Source organism: Brienomyrus brachyistius, chromosome 13 (assembly GCF_023856365.1).
Source record: "Brienomyrus brachyistius isolate T26 chromosome 13, BBRACH_0.4, whole genome shotgun sequence".
Lineage (NCBI taxonomy): Eukaryota > Metazoa > Chordata > Actinopteri > Osteoglossiformes > Mormyridae > Brienomyrus > Brienomyrus brachyistius.
Genome location: NC_064545.1, coordinates 4192400 through 4205312, shown reverse-complemented (window position 1 = coordinate 4205312; position 12913 = coordinate 4192400). Strand labels below are relative to the sequence as shown.

At 42.2% G+C, this 12913-nt stretch overlaps 1 protein-coding gene across 1 annotated transcript in view; it reads right to left on the bottom strand.

Moving 5' to 3' along the window:
- LOC125705995 (uncharacterized) overlaps nucleotides 1-12913 on the bottom strand; it is a 246424-nt gene that overhangs the window by 109202 nt on the left and 124309 nt on the right. The window lies entirely within an intron of this gene.

The following is a 12913-nucleotide window of genomic DNA, read 5'->3' as shown; positions in this document are numbered from 1 at the left end:
GAGCAGTTATGCTCCCGGAGAGCACAGATCCCACATTGCCGCTGTAGAAGGTTTTTTGTGGCACAGAGGAGAGTCTGTATTTCCACAGCTGCCTCACATGATACACTCACTGTCAAGCTTTCAGCACTAAAGTTACAGATTACTGGGTGGCCGAGAGGTCTGTGAAATTTGGAGGGTCAGTAGCTTGCCTGGGAACCCTTAGCATTCAGCGAAAACTGAACAGAGCGGCCTGTAGCAGGGTTGTCTAATTTGTTTAGCTGGCTGGCATAAGATTTTCAGTTTGAAACAAGTATGCACACAGATTTACATGTACGTAACAGTTTTATTACTTTGTAAATAGTTTGCAGGGTTTTCAAAGTACCCCAGTGCTTTTGATATAGCGAATTTTAGGTTTATAATGAAATAATATAGATTTGCCCTAAGATTTAATAAGATTTCTTGCGTGAGCGTGAGAGTCTGAAGGTGTGAGTGTCACACCAGATGGGTGAGAGCTGGCAACCCTGGCTCTGTTCAGTAGCCTCAGAAATTCTTTCGAACTTTCCAAACACTGCTGATGGAAATCAATGGACGCAAAGGTTCTCAGTGACCATTTTAGCTTGTTTTTAGACTAAAGGCCTATGATGGATCTTTGGAATGTTGCGGAGATACGAATGCTGAGGACAGCATACTTTGTGCTGTGAGTGTTATGTTATCCATGTAAACAAAGAGGAAGTACCAGATACTATATTGATACTATATTGAAATGCTAACAAGTTTTTAAATATTTTTATTCAAGTGACTTTAAGTCTGGATAATGTTTTTAATGGTTGGAAACGTGTGTATTACTGTATAGTTAAATAATTAAACTTCTGAAATGGCCGCTCAGTGCAGGAGGAGGCTGCAAACCTGAAGAGGCACACAACCGTATGGGTGGGGCAGGGGATCAATGGTGTGAGGTAGAGGACCAGGGCAGTGGGATTGCAGTGGCAGAAGGGCAACCGTGTGGTCATCATGGGCTCCTCCAATGGCAGCTTCAGGTAAGTCGCTCTGGTAAACCCCGTTAGACTCCAGTGAAGTGAGTGAGGCTGCAGCGCTACACTGGAGGGGACACATGTGGGCTCAGGGGCCCATGTGACTGTAGCAGAGGAAGGGATCTCTAGCTGATGTGGAGGTACAGGCCCAGTGGCAGTAAGGGGTGGGCAGTCAGCTGCAGAGGCTGCAGGGCCAGCGGCCCCACTGTACACATGGACCGCAGGGAATCTCAGCATGTTGTGCCCAAAGTTCAGCACACATGCCGTGCTCCGGGGGAAATTCAGGCCCAGGATGGAGGGATCGAGCATGTCAGCCATCCACATAGTTACTATTCACAACTAAACCCCCCATATCAAAAGGGAACAACCCCGTCCCTCTTAAAGGGGCCAGGTCACCAGTCATTGTTCTCACCTGCACCAATGTCAGTTCTAGACAGTGTCTGGTTTCACCAGGGTTGCAGTGGAACCTGTATGGACTAGGGCAGTACATGCGACTCACATCACTATGGTGGGTATGTGACCGAAGTTGCCTCTGTGAGTCCAATCCGTAGTCACAACCTCTGCAGCATGTGGCAGCAGGGCCACCTCCCCGGTGTCACCAAGGAAGTTCCGGAAATTAAACTTGTTGGCCCACATCTTCCCGGCTATGCGTGCCCTTGGCGGAACCCTGGGTGGCGGTGAACTTGGGACACTGTCTGAGGACTGAGGGGTGGGGAGGTGCTGCTGCCTGTCAGCCTACAGGCAGTCTGTATCCAGGAAGTAAACCTGAGGGCCTGGGTCCTCCAAGCCCTTTTGCGTTTCCTCACAGCTTGGTTGATTTCTCCCGCCTCGTTCCCCGCCACCTCGCTGCCCACAATTTCTCTCTCCAAAGCCAGTTCCAGGGCCTCGTCTAGGGACGCAGAGGAGTTGACTGTGTCTGAATGTGAGCTATCTGGGGTTAAGTGTCTAGATAAACTGATCCCTTCACTCTGTACTGATAGAGCCATGTGAGCACAGACACGCCTACACAACCCCTTGATATCATTAAGCAGGATGCAGAGAGACTCATTTGACTCAGTCCCTGCACCTATTGTTTAACTGAGAGGGCAGAAGTCCTCACACTGCCCACAGCGATTCTGCAGGGTACTGACCAGTGTCTCATCCAGGGGCTCAAGCAACCAGCAGTGTACACCTCAGAAAAACATGTGTGACAACCCTGAGGACCTGCTTGCATACCACAATGGTATCCCATCTCCCCTTGCTCTTTAAAGGGGTACCTCCCATCCAGTATAGTTATCACTGGGCTATCACAATGCCATCACAATACTAAAGACTGAAATAAAGCCGTGAGGTCAGACCCTCTGTATACAGCACGCAGTCTCACCCTCACATCCTGTATGACCACATTTCTGCTGTTCACATGGCATTTCTCCAGCTTCCATTGCCCTGCAATGGACTGACGTGCTGTTGAAGGTCTACCTCACTTTACACTTTGCCCATGTCTTGTGTGTATACCCTGTCCGATCCTAACGTGTATTTAGTGTGTGTAAATCTCTCACTGCATCTGCATTTCGCAGTTCAGCTTCTGACAACATTGTGTTTCCCATCTGTGTATTTGGGTTCGGTGCTTGTTGGGTGCCTGTCGTGGTCCTTCTATTTACAATTGTACGCGGGGCATGCTGGGATATGCGCCCCGCCGGTGTTACACTAGTATAAAAAAAGGAATCTGGTCGAGTTTGTTCATTGACCAAATTTTGTTTTTGCGAACCAAATTGTTTGTAGGCCAAAGCATTTGTGAACTGCAAGCACTACTGTACTAATGATAAATTGGTATGAAAAAATGGAGACAATTTCTGAGACACCAGAGCGATCCGTGTACTGTAATATTTATCTCATCAATAACACAGTAAAAATACACATTAGCGCCAATTCATCTTCTTTATTCATCATGAATATTTTAATTCATTAATGCAGGAGTCTGTGATAAATCGCTATCAGCATTTGGTTTATAATGGCCAATTAATGATAACTAAAAAGAAACAGAGAGACTGAAGACAGAACTTTCAACCATGATATGAGTACTGTTGCTGCATAATTTGTCCACCAGGGGTCACAGCGCAACCCCCATCTCGGCAAGATGGATGACTTGAAATACGTTTCTATATCAAGTTGAATTATTTTTATTTCTATAGCACATTTAAAAACAATCTATGTTGTGCCAAAGTGCTGTAGGTCAAAATAATATAAATATATAGTAAAAGTAGAGACATTGGCCAATGTTACACAATGTTACACAAAAAATAATCAGAATCAGACTGTGGTTTATTGCCAAGTAGGTTGACCCTACAAGGAATTCTTTTTGGTATAATGGTGCTCCATGGAAAAACAAGGCTAAGCAACAACCAAGTTCAAAAAACAGTGCAAAAGTTATACAATAATCTAGTAATAAATATAAAATCACTATAAATGTTAAATACATGATGTGCAAAGCAGAATAGTCAGATTAAATAGATAAATAAAATGTGTTCCTGTGTGTGCAGGGTCAGTACAGAGATGCATCTAATAAGAAGCGGTGTAAGGCTGAATTAGCTCCGAGACGGACTGGGGACCTATGCCATGTATCGCCTTAGAAAGAAATAAGAAATCTTTAAACTGTATTCTCAGAAATTCTCAAAACTTAACAGGTAGCCAATGCAGTGCAGCCAACACAGGGGAAATTTGGTGTCTATTTTTTGTTGAGAGCCTGGTAGCACCGTTTTGAACAAGGTGTAGTCAGAATAAAGATGCTTCTGGTAAACCTGGGTACAGAGAACGGCAGTAACCCAATCAGGATAAAAGCAGGAGTAACTCTCCAGGTCTTTGGCTGAAAGGTGTGGTTTAAGCCAGGCTATTGAACTCAGCTGACAGAAACACCCCTTCACAACAGCATTTATTTGTTTATCAAACTCAGTGATGAATCAAAGATGACACCAAGATTTTTAGTATGTGACTGGAAGTTTTCTGAATGGGGCCCTAATTGTTCTCTGAGATCATGAACAGTGACCAAAACTCATTACCTCTGTCTTGTTTTCATTAATCTGGATGAAAGTCATTGCTGTCCTGTTCTTAATATCCTCCAGACAGTTAGAAAGGGCCACCAGAGAGCAGCAGTCACCAGGTTTTAATGGCAGATAGAGCTGCGTATCACCAGCATAGCAATGATATTTTACATAATAACGTTCACAAATAGAGCCCAAAGGAAGCATGTATAGAGGGAATATGAGAGGGCCTGTATCACAGGACTGGATATGTTTACAAGTAAGGCCATAGTACTGAAGGGGTGTGGCCATCCCACACAGTGACAAGCCCATTCATTCACCTCATCTAGGCCTTTTACTAGGGATTTAAGGTCCTGGTTTTCCTCTCAGACCCTAGAAAAACACTGCCAGGCTCAGATTCCCGATCCCACATCCTGCTGAAGCCCTTCCCAAGATCAGACACTAGTTTTGTTTTCCTTGTTCTTATAGTAAAATGATGGTCTTTGACTTTTATACATCATCACCTGTTCTGTTAATTACACATGACCTAATCTAAGTATTACACAAACCAAGCATAATTACTTAGAGATGTCATAAGATGGAAAATCCTTATTCAGTTAATTATTTTCCCCACAGGTGCTGACAGTGTGTCTACAGTGAAATGGGCCTGTGTACAGAGAGGATGATCTGTAACAATCCCATGTTCCTATGGTGACAGATATAAAACTCATGTGAAATACTGGTGCAGAGGGTATAATGTGAGGTCATGTACTCCCATAGTACACACTGACTCTCCACTGGAGGGTAAAGTGTGAGTCAGAGATGATCCTGACCAGCGAGTCTTCACTGTGACCATCAACAATCTGACAGCTGAGGACTCCGATCGGTACTGGTGTGGTGTGAAGATCAGTGGAGCCTCTCTGATCAGGTTAATCTGTCAGTCACTGATGGTAAGATGTCTGTACTGCAGACTGTAGCCAATGAGATGCACAGTATGTAACATGTCACTGAGTCAAAAAGGAAGGACCTTAACACAAACACTGATGGAAAATGTTTTAATATTTAAAAAATCTGCATTTTAATTTAATTCAATATGATAAACGAGACTTGGAAGAAGTAACAGTGTCAGCTAAATCGGGCGACTTCATGAGGTTAAATATGATAAGCAATATGTTAAAAAATGTCAGTTTATTGGCCAAACATTTACATACAGTATGTATGTTGTAATGGGCTGACATTCATAAAACATTTCATTGCTGTGCAAGTCTTTGAGTGTTTTACCTGTGTGTTGAAGTCCTCCAGGGCTGTCAGTGGACAAACAGGAGGTGACGGGTGTGGATGGAGACAGTGTTACTATGGAAACAACAAAAGACAAAGGATGTGGTGTAAGATTGGGGGCTCCTGTGCATCAGAGAGATCAGTGAGTTTGCATGGGAGGCCTGTCCTGATCAGGGATGACACAGAAAATAAAACCTTCATTGTGACAATGAGTGGGCTGGAGAGGAAGGACACTGGCTGGTATTGGTGTGCTGCTGGAATCCTGCAGATTCCAGTTCATATTACTGTTAAACATAAGTAATTGATTTAAATCTGCCTGTGAATTATTTATGCTTGAATATAGATACATACTAATCAACCCAGCAGTTTCACTCACGAAGGGGTTTGTGCTTCTTTGTGGGGATAATCCCCTATTTATCAGCTGTTGTGAAACAGAGTTATTTATTGGGATTATTGTTTCAATGATAGTGGCACGGTGGTCCAGTAGGCGGCGCTGTTGCTTCACGCCTCCATGTTTAGGGGTTTGAATCTGGCTTCTGCTCTGTCTGTGTGGAGTCTGCATGTTCTCCACATGCTGTATGGGTTTCCTCCAACAATCCAAAAACGCGCAGTCAGGCTAATTGGTGTCTTTAATATTGAATGTGTGTCTTCTAGTTTATGATCAGTCTGTAATATGACAAAAATCACAGCGTTTTCCACAGACATACAGCCAGTCATTTGTCATGTATACAAATCCAGACAAATCTATGTAGCTTGCAACATAATTCAGGCATTTTTTCATCTTTGTGAGGATGAATTGTTACTAATGGTGTGCAGACTGACTAACATGTCTGTAGGTGGTTTTTCATTGCAGCGTAGACCAGTGTTACAGTTGTACTCTGTAATATCTGTTCCAGTGCTGCATCCATCCATTGTCTGAAACTGCTTGTGTAACTCAGGGTCCCTATGGGCGCAAGGCAGGGAACGTCCCATGACAGGGTGCCAACCCATTGCAGGACACGCTCACACTCCATTCCCTCGCACAAGCACACCTACCAGCAATTTGACAACTCCAATTAGCCTCAGCATGTTTTTGGACTGTGGGGGGAAATCAGAGTCCCTGGAGGGAACCCCACAATGACACAGGGGGAGCATGCAAACTCCATACACACGGAACTCCAGCGAAGACTTGAGTACACGTGCCAGAGGAGTGAGGCGACAGTGCAAACCCTGCTTTTTATTAACTATCCTTTCTCCTGTTTCTCTGCACATGATGAAGAAGGAGGGGATAATGAAAAACGGAGGTAAGCATTCAGCAGCATTTACAGTAGCGTGGGGGTCCAGCTAGCAGCATTTACCTGATCACACAGTAATGGGAAACTGTCATTTTAAGGGAAAAAAATATTTTTTATTTCATTTTCTTAATAATAAACTTGAGATCCCATCCCATCCAGAGTGAGCCCTTCCCTGGTGCCCTGTGCTGCTGGGGAATGACTGCAGGCCTGTTTTTACAAAATAGTGTAACATGTTGTGTGATAATCTCTAGCTATTTTCATGCTCTTTGTTAATGTCTCCTGTTCCTCACATGTGTCCTGTGTAATAGTACAGATGTGGCTGTACCGTGTTTCTATAAAGCATGTAAGACTTTACTGTTCACATCCACCCTCTTATTCAGCTCTTTGGTCCAGCTGGCTCTGTATGTAGGACTGAGCTGATCGGTGCTGCTGTCGATTATCAAGGTGGTTTTACTTCAATCAGAACAGATTCACTGTTTTGTTCTTCAGGTTTAAACCCTAAGGAGTAGGTTAAGTCCAGCCTTGGCTTTCAAGCTGACGTTTTTCTACATATGTGCTTGTGTATCATGGACAATAAGAGGGGGCAGGCAAGGAGAGAATTTCTCTTTGGTGATCAATAGAGTGTTATTATTATAACGTCTAAAACGTATGATGGTCTGTCGATAAATCAATAACAATATGAATGAAGTCAATGTTTATCTAAAGAAATCAGAATGACAGTATATGTTATTTAACAACCTGAACACAACACGAAACGTTAGCAGTAACATATGATGCTCTGCTGCCTTCAGTGAAAGTCCTGACATAATGTCTTTTAACATTTGCTTTCATAGCGCTGTTCTACATTAAACATTTTGAAACGAAGCAGCCGAACTCGTGCCAGCGGTACGAAACGCGTCGAAGTTTCCCGACTCGACGCTGGAAAAGGCAGGGGCCGGACTGACTGTAGGGGGCGTGGCCAGAGACAGCCTGGCCACTGTTCCAAATCATGGGTGCATGTTACAAGTCCGGAACATATTTTAACTTAATACTAACTTAGCATCATATTTGATCTAATTCGACTGAATATCCCAGGTTTCCATCTCTCATGCATCTGGTGTGACGTGTTTTCAGACTCTCAGGCTGGCGCAAAGAAATCTTACGGGAATTGAATGTCTCACTCCGGTCAGCTGAGCAAAGTTGGTAACCTTGGTATTGTGTGTAGGAGATTCGGTATAACTATAATTTCGTTCTCCATTTACATGCCGGAAGTGTCTTTAAGTGTTATGTAGTTTTGCCTGAAACGCAAAAATTAAACAAAGCAATTAAAGCCAAGCAGTTGCTCAAATTCTGCTGTAGCGATTGAAGAACTTTTGTCAGAAGTTGGATTCGAACCCACGCCTTACTTCGGAGAACAGAATACACCTTACTTTGAAAGGCCATTTACGTTGCGTCGGAGGCTTGAGACCGCTCGGCCATGGGGCAGTTTCCAGTTGAACCCTAAGGAGTAGGTTAAGTCCAGCCTTGGCTTCCAAGCTGACGTTTTTCTACATAGTAGCATATGATGCTCTGCTGCCTTCAGTGAAAGTCCTGACATAATGTCTTTTAACATTTGCGTTCATGGCGCTGTTCTACATTAAACATTTTGAAACGAAGCAGCCGGACTCGTGCCAGCGGTACGAAACGCGTCCAAGTTTCCAATAATAACACAACAATTGCGCTGAGATCACATATACGTAAAAAAAAAGATTGAGTCAGATAAATGTACCAAAAATTTTATTATAATTATCATTATTATTTTTTACAACCAGTAATGCCGATAGCCCCATTGCATGAAGAGCAATACACCAAAATATTAGGAACATTATACACTCAGCCTATCCTCCTGCTAATATGAGTAGTCACTTTATGTATTGCCTGTGTCAGAACAGTACGGATTAGAACAATCTGTATTACAATCTGTAATGCGATCCGGGCCCTTTAAGGCTGGCTCGCTGCGAAGAGTGGGTGAGTCCGAGTGTGCGTTAGAGCGGGGTAGCGATTTCAGTCAGAAATTTCAGGGTAATAGCGGCGAAAAAAATGGATCATATTGCCAATGTTGCTCAGAATCGCAGTAGCCTTCCGATGGTATGCGGTGCGTTGCGGTAGATTACTGTGACAAGAAAGCAAACTTTCATTATTACCATTCTGTTTATATTAAATTACGATCTTCCATATTAATCAAGGGATTGTAAAACTGAGAATATTTCAGCTCCAGTAGTTTATATTAAAGTTGCCCGAGTCACAACATGGTCTTTAAATGGCAAAGACAGACATAAATCAAATGTATATGAGCAGCAACATAACTTAGCATCCGGACCCCCCGCGACCCAATAGGATAAGCGGTTTGGAAAATGGATGGATGGATGGAAATGTGATGTGGTGGCGAAGTCGTGCAGAAGTTTTACAACTGCACTATCGATTTATCACTTTATTTAGAAATATAAATTCAGTTCTTATCATTTTTAAAAGTTACTTTCTTTCACATTTGAATTTCAAGGTGTCCCTCACAGTGACACTGAAGGGCGGGGCTACGGGGGGCGGAGGTGGGGGACGCGGTCAGAATGGTATATTAAGAGGAGACCTGCACATGTAAAGTCACTCTACCTCTGCTTCCAGCGAGACAAGAGCTCCAGATTCTGTTGAAGATTTCATCTTTTGTTGAACAACTTCTCAAGAATGGCTTCCAAGTTGTAAGTTATGATCAATTTATTATTTCATTTGAATCTGTAGAAATTGTGGATAAACTTGTTCTACTTTACTGACACTGTGCAAAAGTCTCTGACCACTGACTGCTATTGTTAAAACTTAAATTGCATCCATTACAAAACTAAAACAATATTTTGAAGCAACTTAAGTTTAATTTAATTAATTAAATTAATTAAAGGCGATTGGCTCAGCTGAGCAGTGCATCAGACAGGCCTCCAACATCCAGTCTCTGTTGAACAGGGTTGTGAAAGCAGATGTAGGTTTTCAGGATATATTTAATCTTTGTGATCACATTGCTGAAACTCAAGATGGCATTGGCAACCATCACTTCAATTTAATTTCACTTGTCTTGCTTTCACAAGTTGAGAGAAGACCATGTGGCAAAAGTACATACTCTCCAACTACAGACCAGCAGTTTGAGGAAGAAACTGTGTAAAATAGTATTGTTATAAGGATACTAAATACTAGACACAGAGCCTCTGTCTTCCCACCCCCACGTCACAGGAAAGACACAGCTTCTGTACTGACACCAGTATATATTGCAGTTCATTGGCTATAGTTCTTGACAATGTTACGTGCCGTAAGGTTTGGGGGGGGATTGTCCTGATTGTTGTTCGGCTGCCTTCGTCTCCGCCTCCCGGACCTGGCCACGCCCCGAGCCTCGACGCTACTTCTGCGTTTGTGAATTGAAAAGGCCGGCGCGGGAGAGTAGCGGGAGCTCTGCTCATAGTTGGTTTTTGCGGTATTGGTTTGCTTGTGTTCTTTTGATTGATCGTGTATGACAGTTTTTGGTTTTCCGGTTTTCGTCTCTTGCCTTATCCCTCTGTACCTTTGCCTTTGGTTTTGACTGCTTTCTGGTTTGTGATCTATTGCCTTCCTCCTGACTCCTCTCTTGCTTTGCCCCTCGGATACTGTGTTTCGGCTTTGGTGTTCTGTATGTCCGTTTCTGTTAAGTGCGTAGGGAGTGACGGCTGTTTTACAGTTCATTGTCTATAATTCTCTACAAGTCTATACAAATGCCCGTTGCTTTGGATAAAGGCGTCTGCTAAATGCTTAAATGCAGTAACGGTCCTAGCTGATGAGGCGCCCTAGGCGAGCATCAGCGCCGGCACCCCCCCCCCCCCCCCCCAGGCGTAGGGAAACTATAGCGGAACTAATGTTGCGTTTGGGTTTAGGTCTGGTCAGTTTTGCTGGTAACATTTTCGTTTTGCTCAGTTATAAGTGCAGCATTTGTTATGCAGCTGAGAAAGTGTTTTAAGTTATAACGTCAATATTCATGGATATTGGAGTTATTGTATGAGCTGCAGTCATAAGTTAATGGGGTGAGCAAGCTGTAGCCTATTTAGGTTTGTGTTTGGTTATTTTTAGGAAATTGCCTGTGTTTTTACTTATTCATTTTTTGATGTATGTGCTTTATTTTATCTAGTTCTCACGGCATGCTCGACCGGATAGATATGTGAATAAATGCCCGTGATCAGAGATCAACTTGTGTTCGTTATTGAGGGAGGTTACAAGGGGGGGGGCGGCTCATAAGAAAGTTACGTATCATCATCATCATCATCATCATCATTATTATTATTATTACTTAATAGGCTTTGCTAAGCAGGTAAATTCATGTGGGCTTGTTCTTTTCATATTAAGACGCATTAATACCAACTAGCTTTAAGAACCATCTTCTTTTAAGAACCATAATTCTTTGATCATGTTCTTATCGAGCGGCCACACACACCACTTTCTTGCTTTCCGTGTTTTTAATATTTAAATGTTTAATGTGGATGTTTTAACGTTGTCAGAACGAACCAACGAATGAACCGCTGTCTCTGGAATATAATCATATAGTAATTCCTTTAAAGGTGTTTAAAATGTTTAGTGCTGCGACATGTAATTTTCTCATACCGTTAAATAGAGCGCAAAGCCTTCATATATTATAGATTTTAATGAGCTTCTTTAATGTATCATTCAATATGTTCAGTATAATGCCTATATAAATTTATTCATGCAATTTCCTCAAAGTTCTCTGAAGTGGGTGAATCTGAATACAAAAGAAAGCCAAATTGTGACAAACCTTCACAAGATAGATTAAAAACAAATACTATGAAACTAGTCTTTTTCAGAAGATTTTCTCAGTCGACTCAATCAGAAACTATCAACATACCTGATCTTATAACCAAATCATTTGCTTTGTGCAAAAAGCGCCATCTAGCGGTCATTATGTGTCAGTAACAGTGTCCCTCTCTGAAGACTTAGCGGTCTTTTGACCGCCTAGCCGCGCTGTACTGTAAGTTTGTCAAACCAGCACTGCGCTTCTAGTGTTAATAAATCACACTTCAGAAGATATGCTGACGGCAGCGCAGTGGCGCCAACTACATTCCGTTATAGGAATATCATTGTGGGATCATGCTTAACTGTTAAATGAATCTCTGCAATTAATGCCAATGGCTGTGCATACCTTTGTGGTCGGAAGGATATTGGTAGCTTTGGGAAAAACTATTGAATCCACGGCTCAGAATGCCTGGTGGAGCATATTTGAAGGCTGGTCCCCAAAGGCCCGACGCTTCCTGGACGTGATCATACATCCTGCAATAAAAATTTGAATTGTTGTCACATTATTATCCACATGGGACACCTGCTTATGTATCTATGCCCGCAGGTTATACCGTAAACGTCTTGCACAAAACATATATTGGTGAACCATGGCCAAGGCACCGAATGTATCGGGACGAACTTGCGGACGATTATAGGATTAATAAGAGTCGTTCGCTGTCCTCCTGATACTGTATTATTCTAGGAAGTTGTGATTGTTCAACACCACCTAGCAGACATACATATGACGAGATTGAGGTAATGATTGATTCTGATGGTGTATGGACTAATCATCCCGAGATTCAAGTACGTCGTCCATGATTCACCCATAATATTATTGTGCCAAGGTCGAACTGCACAAACATCTTTTTCACTGACCACTTACTGTATATAACTTTTTATATATTAATTTATTTTTACCAATACTTGGTTTGGCGGAACGCTTACCTCATCCTGGGCCAGTTATCTTGGTTTTAAGAAGAAGAAAGAGCATCACCCAAGGACATTTGCCTTGTTTTTCTAGAAATTAAAAGAGAAAGTGTTATTTGGTATGCCCTGCAGCTGCAGGCCATTTCACTCCACTTAGGTGAGAATTGGAGAACTGAGAGTGTAATGTAAAGAATGTAAATTCCATGATCCATGTGTATCTCATAAATGCCTTCCCAACTATGGATTTGGATACTTTATGCTGATGTTTCATTCGTGAATATAAAAATTATACTATTTGAAACCAATATTCTGTTTGTCATTCCCATTTAAATGAACAACCAAGATTTTAAAATATATATCTAGAAAGAAAGTGTATTAAAACATGTTAAAACACGAGGAATTTACAAAATACAGGAACCTGAATGGTTGAACAAGGAATTGCAACTCTACAAACAAGTACTTAAGAACATAAGTACCACATCACTTCCCCAGATTTAAATCTTTGCACCAGCCCATCTCAGGTAGAGACAAATTTAGGTTCATGAAACCATTCCAAGACTAGGATTACACAATTTTGAGAAAACTAGATTGAAGCTAGTATTTTCAAGACTATATG